Source organism: Andrena cerasifolii, chromosome 10 (assembly GCF_050908995.1).
Source record: "Andrena cerasifolii isolate SP2316 chromosome 10, iyAndCera1_principal, whole genome shotgun sequence".
In the NCBI taxonomy this organism is placed as follows: domain Eukaryota; kingdom Metazoa; phylum Arthropoda; class Insecta; order Hymenoptera; family Andrenidae; genus Andrena; species Andrena cerasifolii.
In genome coordinates, this window is record NC_135127.1 from 2,965,302 (window position 1) to 2,975,391 (window position 10,090).

Here is a 10,090-nt window from a genome sequence, read left to right on the forward strand (position 1 = left end):
AATTCGATCCTTCATCGCGGATACTAACGTCAAATTACTATCACGAGGCGTGGTTAATCACGGCAGGAGATGAAGCGCTGCTCGGCGCTGCCGCGGCATTATCTGTAGCGCAGTGGCCATTAAATTCAATTTACATATAAATTCAAATTATTCTATCGAATAGCCGATCGTACAATTATAATGGCAGATGCAATCATAACGTGGATACCATTGTATTCACAACTAGAAATATATTAACTCCATAGTTCCTTTTGTCATTTCAATTTCCGAATCATCGGAAAATTCTGTTATTTTTCACCCTACTACTTTTCATTCAAACTTTACTGACAAGGGGAGGACACCATGAGGTAGACACCGATTTTTATAAGACTTGGCACGCTGGATCTATGTCGAAAATAAGTAAATAGGTGTCCGAGGGTTTCTGCTAATGGGCCTTAATAATAAAGATATTTACATGTAAATAATTAAAAATTTCATAGTGGCCGTGGGGTTTTAGTGGGTAAAAATCCCACATTCCCTTCTGGAGGCGTCGGGGTGCCTTTTGAAGATGTCTCGAGGTTAAAAAAAACTTTATAAAATTTTTTTATAATTTTTTTTAACTTGTGAAATATTTTTTACTTGGGGAAATCTTCAAAAGGCACCCCGACTCCTTCAAAGGGGAATCCCCCGGGGGCACCAGGGTAGTGTGGGATTTTTACCCACTAAAACCCCACTTGCGCTATGAAATTTTTAATAAATTCCATGTAAATATCTCTATTATTAAGGCCCATTAGGATCAGAAATTCGGCAGAACCTTGGCATTCTTATAACGTTTACCTACTCTTCAGAATCTCGTGATAAATGCTTCGTCGAACGCTGCCTGTGTAAAATGCCGAATGCTATTATATTTCAGCGAATGTCGTTCACCGTTATCAAGGGCGTAGGTGGGGCAGTGTTGATGCCAGTCAGTCGTTATATCGTGGAACTACAGAAAAGAGCATCGAGGACTAAGAAATGAAGAGCACTCTACTCTGCCTCGCGAGGTATGAAGGTTGCGGAGGCGTGAAGTAGGTTGGGTTCGAGTCTCAGACTGGAAAGCAAGGAAGTGGCGGCAGCGGCGTCAGCCAGCAATGGCGAACGCGTCGACGGTGAAGACGGTGGTGATGGATTGTCCCCTGCGTGTAAATATTTCACACTACACTCATCACAATTTCGTTCTGGCTCGGTGTTGCGCACCGTCATAACTTCACATCAACGCTGGAGGTAGGACACTTCTTTACCTTTCTTTTCTTTTGCCTCCCCTTTCTCGTGGAAAAACTCAACTGAGATAAGTCCAAGTTTTAATCGCCCAGCCCCTTTCGCAAGATCTCATTCGCAAACAACGTGCATATATATAATTTCTGCTTCTCTCATATCGGGCACTTTCAATTTCAATTCTTTACTGTCTTTATAATTATTAGGTCGTTAATCTAATTAGTTCTACGGAGCCTTTAGCTTAAAATATTTTTTTAAATAATACCTTCAAAATTCTTTTCTCAATTGACATAATGGTCGCCAGCTTGAATGATCTTTTCCCACTTCTACGGCAGAAGTTGGATTCCACGGTGGAAAAATGCAGGTTCCTTGGGGACGAAGTAGTTATCGACACAATTTCTCACTTCATCAAGATTTTTCCATTTGCGTCGAACGAAACAGGCGATAGTCCGAAGGTACGACGCCTGGAGAGTAGGCAGGGTGAGGAAGAACTTCCCGTCCCGACTTCGATATGGTTTCGGCCGTGGTTTTAGCAGCTTGCTGCCTAAATAGCATTATCATCCTGCAAAACGACTGTCGACCGTTTTGACGCTACTTTGGTGTCATTTTGAATCAAAATAAATAAATATTTTTAGCTACAGGATTGAACTTTGCTTCTGTAACATATCGACATGTTTTGTTATAGAAGAATGGCCAACTTTTGAGACACAAAAAAAATCGGCGTGGGGTATTCTAGTCGTTTTAATAAGTGCACAAGGGAAAACAAGTCTTATTTGATAAGAATCAGAATTTATAATAACAAAAATCAATGAACTATTAATGAACATAAAGCTATGGTAACATTAACATCAGTATCAATATTTATAATAACAGAACGTTCAAATCAAACTCTCACAAACAAATTCACGCACTCCTTTAGGGGGTACAGTAGTAACTGCCCGTTTTTCAACACCATCTTCGGGTATTTATTTAACAAAAAGTATTAGCATATACTACCTGGCGTTTTGCCTGCACATTAAGGTATGTTTGAAGTAATACTCAAAATTTTTTTGAATTTTTTTATCGCACCTATACATAAATACAGTCAGTAACCCTAACTTCTTCAAAAAAATTATTTTCCGACGGGCGTTGGTGTGGGAACTGGTCTGGGTTATGATCTAGTCATCCAAAATGAAGAGACTAAGGTTTATTTCCTTTGTTATGCTTGTCGTTATGGTTGGAACCACAGAGGTCCCCTAACAATAAAAATTTGCAAGGATGACAGCATTTTGAAAAAAAATGTTCGATTTTTGCTGATAAATTTAGCTGTTTTCGTTCTGTAGAATTAATTTTATACAAGATAGAAACTCGTCCAAGGTTCCAACCACAGCGACAAATATAATAAAGAAAGTGAACCTTAGTTTTTTCACTTTGGATGACTAGAACAGTTCCCACACCAACGCCCGTCGGAAAATAATTTTTTTGAAGAAGCTTGGGCCATCGACTACATGTGCGCTAAAAAAGTTCAAAAAAATTTTGAGTATTACCTCAAACATACCTTAATGTGCAGGCAAAACGTCAGATAGTGTAAACTTATAGTTTATGTTAAATAAATTCTCGAAAATGGCGTTGAAAACCAGGCAGTTAGACTTCTTAGAGTACCCGCTTAATTCAAATAAATACGCACAACTCAATCCACACAGGCGTACTACCTTAATTCTAAAAACCCTACAAACTCATTGTCAGTATACCCTGCCACTATCTAAATACAAGTGATCCGCAGAACTTAATTAACGAACTAATAACTTACAAGTCAGAGCTGTAATTATACAAAAATTTGATACAAACCTAAACACAATTAGAACGTGACACCTTAACAACTGTTTTTATAAAAAAACAGAATGATTAAAATATAAAATATCCACATCTATTTCACACGTACAGTCAACAAAATTCTACATGTTATAATAGAAGATACGAGACACTAATTGCACAGTGTTTCGCCCTTCAGCGAGATATCGATTTCATTGAAACTTTCAACATTTCCAATAAAGAAAATGCTATCGATCCCACATACGAGCCAACAAATGTTGTCTAAGCAGCGACGTAGCCTCGCTCGATCAAATGGCACCGTGTCCACAGAGTATCAAGTCTCCGAGTCCTTTCGCGACGTGGCTACGATCCAACCAGTCTTCTTGTCATCCATCCTTGGACACGCTTCTTCTTTCTTCCCCCTTGCTCCCCTAATTCGCGTCCCCTACTTTAATCAATCAAGGGCGCGATGGAAGGCACACAGAGATACGAAGAAATCTAATACCAAAATGGATTTAGCCGTTATAGGATAGGGCCACCGGAGAAATAAGTATCGCGGATGGGCGGGATCTGGCTAAATCCATCATCCAGGCTGCCGCCGCTGTCATTCCCCCGACGGCACATCGAAATGCAGTTTAAAACGTAACGCAGCCGCAACGTTGGATCATGGACGATAACGGGCGAACGGCGGGAAGACCGGAAGCGTTCGACGAATGCGCGTAATTATACACGGCAGAGACGAAATCGCGTGTTCTGCAGGATTCTCCATCGCTCGTTTCGACGGGCGAGTGAAATTCGTTTTTATCGCGGACAATGAACTGTTATATACAGAGTGTTTCATGACATGTGGGGCGCATTTCAACGCTGGACACAAAAAACCGTGAACGAAGTTCATAGGAAGTGCAGGAATATGGGCCAGACCAGAAACTGTGCGTATAAAGACATTTTTGATAGACAGTAACATTACGCCAGTCTTCATTAAGCCGGGGATCCACCGGGAAGCTAAGCTAAGCTGTGTGATGCTATGCTATGCCATGCTGCGTTTTAAAAAAAATTAGCTTCGTTACATTCTTATGGAACCGTTTCCACCAAAAGCTACGTTAAAACATAGCATCGCGTAGCATAGCTTAGCTGAGCTCCTCGTGGATTCCCGGCTTCACTTTGGCGTATAAAATATATGAAATTTCTGTATCAATGGATAATATTTTATTTAAAAATGTTATACTGAACGTATCTACCGACAGCTGCATCCCACAGGCGACTGTCATAGCTAACCATCTCTGTGTTACTCTTAATTGGAATATCATAAACAAACCCGTCATTCAAAAGCGTTCTGGTAAGAAGAATGAGCACTCCAGGTCTGACAGCTAAGTACTCGTCCTACAAAATATGCAAAGACTGGCTAGACTGTTCTACTTATATTAGTATACCTGCTGGAGAAGCAATCAGATATGTTATTAACGAAGAATGTACGAATATTGAAGATCCTATTATCATTAACTTAGAACGCATCCACCGTCCTCGATTGGTTCCCTAAAATAGTACATAAAGTACTGGTAATTAAGCAGAGTGTGATTGACCAGGTTATAATTTATTATAAAGAAATTATTTTGATATAGAGTTTGTAACATAATTTCAAATTATTTTATATACTTATAATTATGATACATGTTGTAGTTAAAATAATTTTTCCAATGTATTTTGAAAATTTAGTTCGCTACACGAAGGAAGTGTGGTAATAAATACACTTACAACTATCACTGCTCTATTTGTACCTGAAATTACTCGTGTGTTCTCTTTAACGAATACAAAGAAGTAAATAATTTAAAGATTGAATATAGCACCTAATGATACTTAACTACAATATAACCGCGCTAAAAAAATTGTATCAACTACTGGAAATCAACCAATGTTCGAGAGTTCGGAAGCAAGAAGAATGGATCATAATCATTTATTAAGGGGTTAGACCACCTGGGCCAGGTAAAGAAATATCGCACCTTTGGGAATTTATTTCTAAGTGACAAAAACACTTTTATCGATAAAATTTTTTCAATGAAGATTGAGACATCTTTGAATAATATATATATATATATTTCTTCTTTTTTTCAAATATCAAAACATTCCGAAAACTTTAAATGCGTTTTTCTCGAAATGTCGTTTTCCGAAACAGTGTACGCTGTAATTTGAGTAAAACTCTATATGTATTTATATAATTTTGCACAGATGTTCTTAAATTGGATAAATTCAATTTCAAAATAAATTTTGTTGAAAAATAACAAAGTAGCTACACTTTGAAGCAAAATGCTCATTTTCGTGTGTAAGAAAATGGACTTTATTTACGCATAAATCAGGTAAAAATTAAAATATCGAAAAAAATTGACGGTCGGACGATACAGAATACATTTAAGAACCTCTGTGGAAAATTGTACAAAAATCCATAGAGTTTTATTCAGGTTACAGTGTACACCGTTTCGGAAAACGCGGTTTCGAGAAAAACACATTTAAAGTTTTCGGAATGTTTTGACATTTGAAGAAAAAAAATTGTATATATTATTCAAAGATGTCTCCATCTTCATTGAAAAATTTTTATCGATAAAAGCGTTTTTGTCGCTTAGAAATACATTCCCAAAGACGCGATATTTCTCGACCTGACCAATGTGGTCAAACCCCTTAATCTGTCACTCTACGCCATAATATCTACCAACTAAATATGGAATGGGTCTGACCCTCGTATAATTCTTAACATTATTTTCAGGTTAGTATTATACAACTCAAATCCCATTTCGCGGCAATTTCCGGTACGCGCGCCTTATCGAGTAACAATGAGGTTTGGCCTGCGCCTGACAGGTGACAGGAGATGCGAGAAAGGGATACAGCCGAAGAAAATACATCCGTGACGAGGGAAAGAAGAATTCTCGAAAGTAGAGATTGCGAACGAACCAGAGTGAAACAGGGACCCCTTTGATACACCATTGCAAAGCCGTCTTTCGCGGACGTGCAGACATCCTATTTACATTTATACCCACCTTCCGGTCTCGATGGGGACCTGAGAACGTTGCGAAGCTCGGGGACGTGCAGGGGAACGAGGGTGTATCCATAGGAGCGAATCGAGCGGAGAACGCTGGATATATCCAGACACTGAAATTTTCGCTTCGATGCTTTCAACAATAACGCATCGTACATCTTCCACGGAGCGACGAGCAATATTTCAAGCAACTGCGAACTACGTGTATAGGGTTACGTGCACGCGCACGTACACGCGCGCACAAGAGGAGAGAACAGGCTGTGTGCTGACGTCCAACACGATTACTCACGCCTGTGTGTGTGCATGTGTGTGCAAACGCAACAGTGGTGGTTCAAATTTTCCTGAAATTTGTCACGTGCTTGTTTTATCGACGTTGTCTGCATACCCGTCAGACGCAGGATCGTGTAAGCGTCTCAGATGGTTGATGATGTGCCGCTGACCTTGAATGACTGTTCATTGCATAACGATTCAGAAATGCTTAGCAAGATCGTGATGTTCATACGATTCACCTTGTTATGTTCAGGTCACTTGTATCAGAATGTTTTTTAAAATAGTAGAACGTACTGTGCGTTGCTGAGAAGATGTCTAGCGGCACGGGGGCAAAAGGGATCTTCGCTCTTTTCGTGACGCGGTACTAGGGGAGGCCGGGGCAAAGTGAACCTCGGGGTAAAATGAGCTTTCTTAATTTATTATTTAACAATAAAATATATTTACAAATTTTCGTGACGTAATAAATGTGTGTAATACCACAATGATAATTGTGAAATTTATTTAAAAAATTAAAAATTAAGTTTTAGAGACCTCCAATTGGTTTTCTTTTCAATTTAGCTTTTTGGATAAATGAGTCATAAATGTGTTATTTTAACTCCAATTTTTGTCTGCCTGTTTAAAACAAGCTTACAAACATACATGTACACGCGTTTGAGAAAACATTAATCCTAACATTATTAAATAATTAATTTTCCACTGAGCACACATTCGGGGCAAAGTGACCGGGGTAAACTGAGCTGCAAAGAAAAGATGTGCGCAATAACCTAACCTGTCAGCTACCTAGCAGAATCTAACCTCAAAAAAATGAAAAATCTGCCAGAGTTTTTGAAAACCCAGGTTAAAAAGAAAACAGAAACTGACATGCTACACACGCCATCCCAGCGCAAGAGGTTAATAATTACCTATACCCTTAATTAAAACTCTTATTTTATTTCAGTTCAATTTACCCCAGATAGTAGCTCACTTTACCCCATATACCCCCAAAGTGATCGTTTTGTCATTTTCTTTTCAAGTTGAATTTTAATATACTTTAAGTTTATTTTAAGTATTGCCATTCGTCATTTATCAATAGTAATGTTCAAAATATATTATAAATCTATTTCCACACATTTTTATTGAAGGGGAAAAATTTTATTCGACTTTTTTCGCGTCACTTTTCAATCTCCCCTATATGATCCGATTCTTCGATGTTATCGCGTCGGTTAATTATTCTATTAATATTATTAGCCTAATAATGGCAGTATGCGTGTCCTAGCTATATGACTGCATTAAAGACTGCATTCATTCCACTTGCCATCTTCTCAGCAACCCGCAGTAGGCACATATGTAACCTAGGTTTATCGTGCACTTCCGTGAACTCTTGTACTGTGTGTTATACTAAATAACGTAGATAACGAACAGGACCGCGTTAAGTATAATTAGGTAGATACGGTTACCTGCATGAAAAAGGTTTTCTGTCTCGTGAAACGGTGTCCTCGAACGCTTTTGTAACTGGATAAATGTTTTATCTCTTTGAAACCAGAGCTTCTTTGTAACCTTTGTAACAGGGGTGTTCATCCCTTTTGAATTAATTATGGTGACGAATTTTTTTAAACGACTACAAAGAGAGGGACAAAAACTATAAAAACCAGGTGCATAATAATTTATAAAAGAAGCTACGTAACGCTTGTAGTACTTACATTATCCCTTTAGAAATTTGAGCAGTTTAGTGGACGCAGTTAATATTTCACGCGAATACCACGTAAATATTATACCTACACCTACTCGCGCCCCCGCATTTCTGTTCATGTAAATTTTAATTACACTTCGTGAAGCGATACACATACCCGAAAATTAATTTGTTTCCATGCGAAATTATTTTGTACGGCGGGTTATTAGACTTCATAATTAAACCGTGTTGTACATCAAAACCTGCGCATATTTTAGATCCAGTTAATTATAACGAAATTAACGCACGCAAAATTGTATTCCCTGCAACTGCAATTAAATTTCAGATCAGTGGTATATTCGACAGCGGACAGGGGGATCATCTCGCGTTGTAATGACGCGGAATGTTCGAGGAGAAAACCACTGGCCATTGCGAGGGTTTATCTTCCGCGACCTTGAGTTCTCAAGACAGCGACTTTTAATAGGGACGCCTTCAATCCTAAATACGAAACGATTTTATTGCACGAATTTCGGGGAAATAAAGGGGGGGGGGCGGGCGGGGGAGGGGGAAGTATGGGAGGATAGGAAGGATTATTGGAGATTACTTCTGAACTTCGTCCGATTGTCAATACTCGTCCTCGTTTCACGGTGACGCCGCGATAACCCTTAATAAATGTCTCTCGGCCGAAAAACCTGCGGGGCCAAAGAAACACGAACGGAGGGATCAGCAAAGAGATATATTGCCCCGCGTAAATCCTCAATAAACCGTTACTGAGCCTGGCAATAAAACGAAACGGCGCCGTCACGCCGTTGCAATTATCGTTGCTTCAGTGTCACGGCGCGCCACTCGATAGTCGTTGAACTTAACGCTATACTACTTGTACGTAACATGAATACATCGTTATGAACCCAATAAACTTTTTTACCCTCGTAGGTGGTGAACGCGCCGGCATCCCGTTGTAACTTCGAATAGCCGCATTAGGCTGGACGTTCACGTACAGAGTTACCTCTAAAATAACCACTTTACCTTAAGCGACACGTGCGTTGATTGCTAACTAATACCGCTTCGAGACGGCACAAGCGTTTACTGTATCAAGGGGTGCGAGGCGTCTGGGCAAGTGTTGAGCGGACACCTCTCGCTCAGGCAGCGTGGAATAATTAATTATATATTTGGCAAGCTGGAACGTTCAATCATATTCGATATCTTTTTGCATTTAGTGTTTATTTCTGTTTCAGTGTTTAACCCTCGCTTGTCACGCTGGGTCAAATTGGCCCTGCAATTTTTTAAGCAAAAAGCTTTTTGTTGGAATTCTTATTGCTTCAATTTTTTTTAAGAACGTGACACTTTAAATGTCAGCTTTCAACGATGGGCATATATTCTACAATGTTCAAACTTTATCTCAGGATTTTTGAGACTTAATTTAAGAAGTAGTTGTTAAATAACAACTGACTGAAAATTGGCAGGGTCAAATTGACCCAGTGTGACAACGACGTTCGGAAAAGTAGGTGTGACACAACCGAGAGTTAATTTATACGAACTTTCAAATGTTACTATTAAAAGAAGGACGTTACATCGTACTGTTTCCGTTTGTGAAAGGAAGGGGGAGGAAATGTGATATAAACACTTCCGCAAAATCGAAGCAAGAGGGAAACTCGTGAAAGAAATAGTCGAAAAAGCTGTTACTGCGATGGGACAAACCTGGGGGGCTGAAAGGGAACCTGGAAAGAAGAATGCTTCTTAATGTTTTGGCAAAGTGCATAATGTATGCAGTTGAAATGTAGGACCGGAGAGAGGCGACGAGATTAGAGAAGGTTACACAGGACGATACGTTTAGATTTCAACAGATTGGCATAATGTATTACTTGAAAAAAGCAGAGGCGGAGATAGTAAGAATAAAAGTAAAAAGAAGAACGCTGAAGTACAAAATGAAACAAAGCAAGCAGAAGCACATAGAATAGTGGCGCAATGCTGGAAGAAAATAGAGGAAAAACAAGAAGAGGAAATATCGAAATGGGGAAGGGAATGCCCTCGAGTCTAGGAAGAGCAAGGAAAAAGCATGCAAGTATAAATGTAAGAAGAGGAAATAAAAATTATAATAGAAAATACAACATGATGAAAGAAAA

At 39.1% G+C, this 10,090-nt stretch overlaps 1 long non-coding RNA gene across 1 annotated transcript; it reads right to left on the reverse strand.

Moving 5' to 3' along the window:
* Positions 1-6,351: 6,351 nt before the first annotated feature.
* Positions 6,352-8,441, reverse strand: LOC143373975 (uncharacterized). Its single transcript, XR_013086586.1, has 3 exons — positions 7,999-8,441; positions 7,756-7,916; positions 6,352-6,498 (listed from the first exon to the last, which is right to left on the reverse strand). It is a non-coding gene; the product is annotated as an uncharacterized LOC143373975 (long non-coding RNA).
* Positions 8,442-10,090: the final 1,649 nt, after the last annotated feature.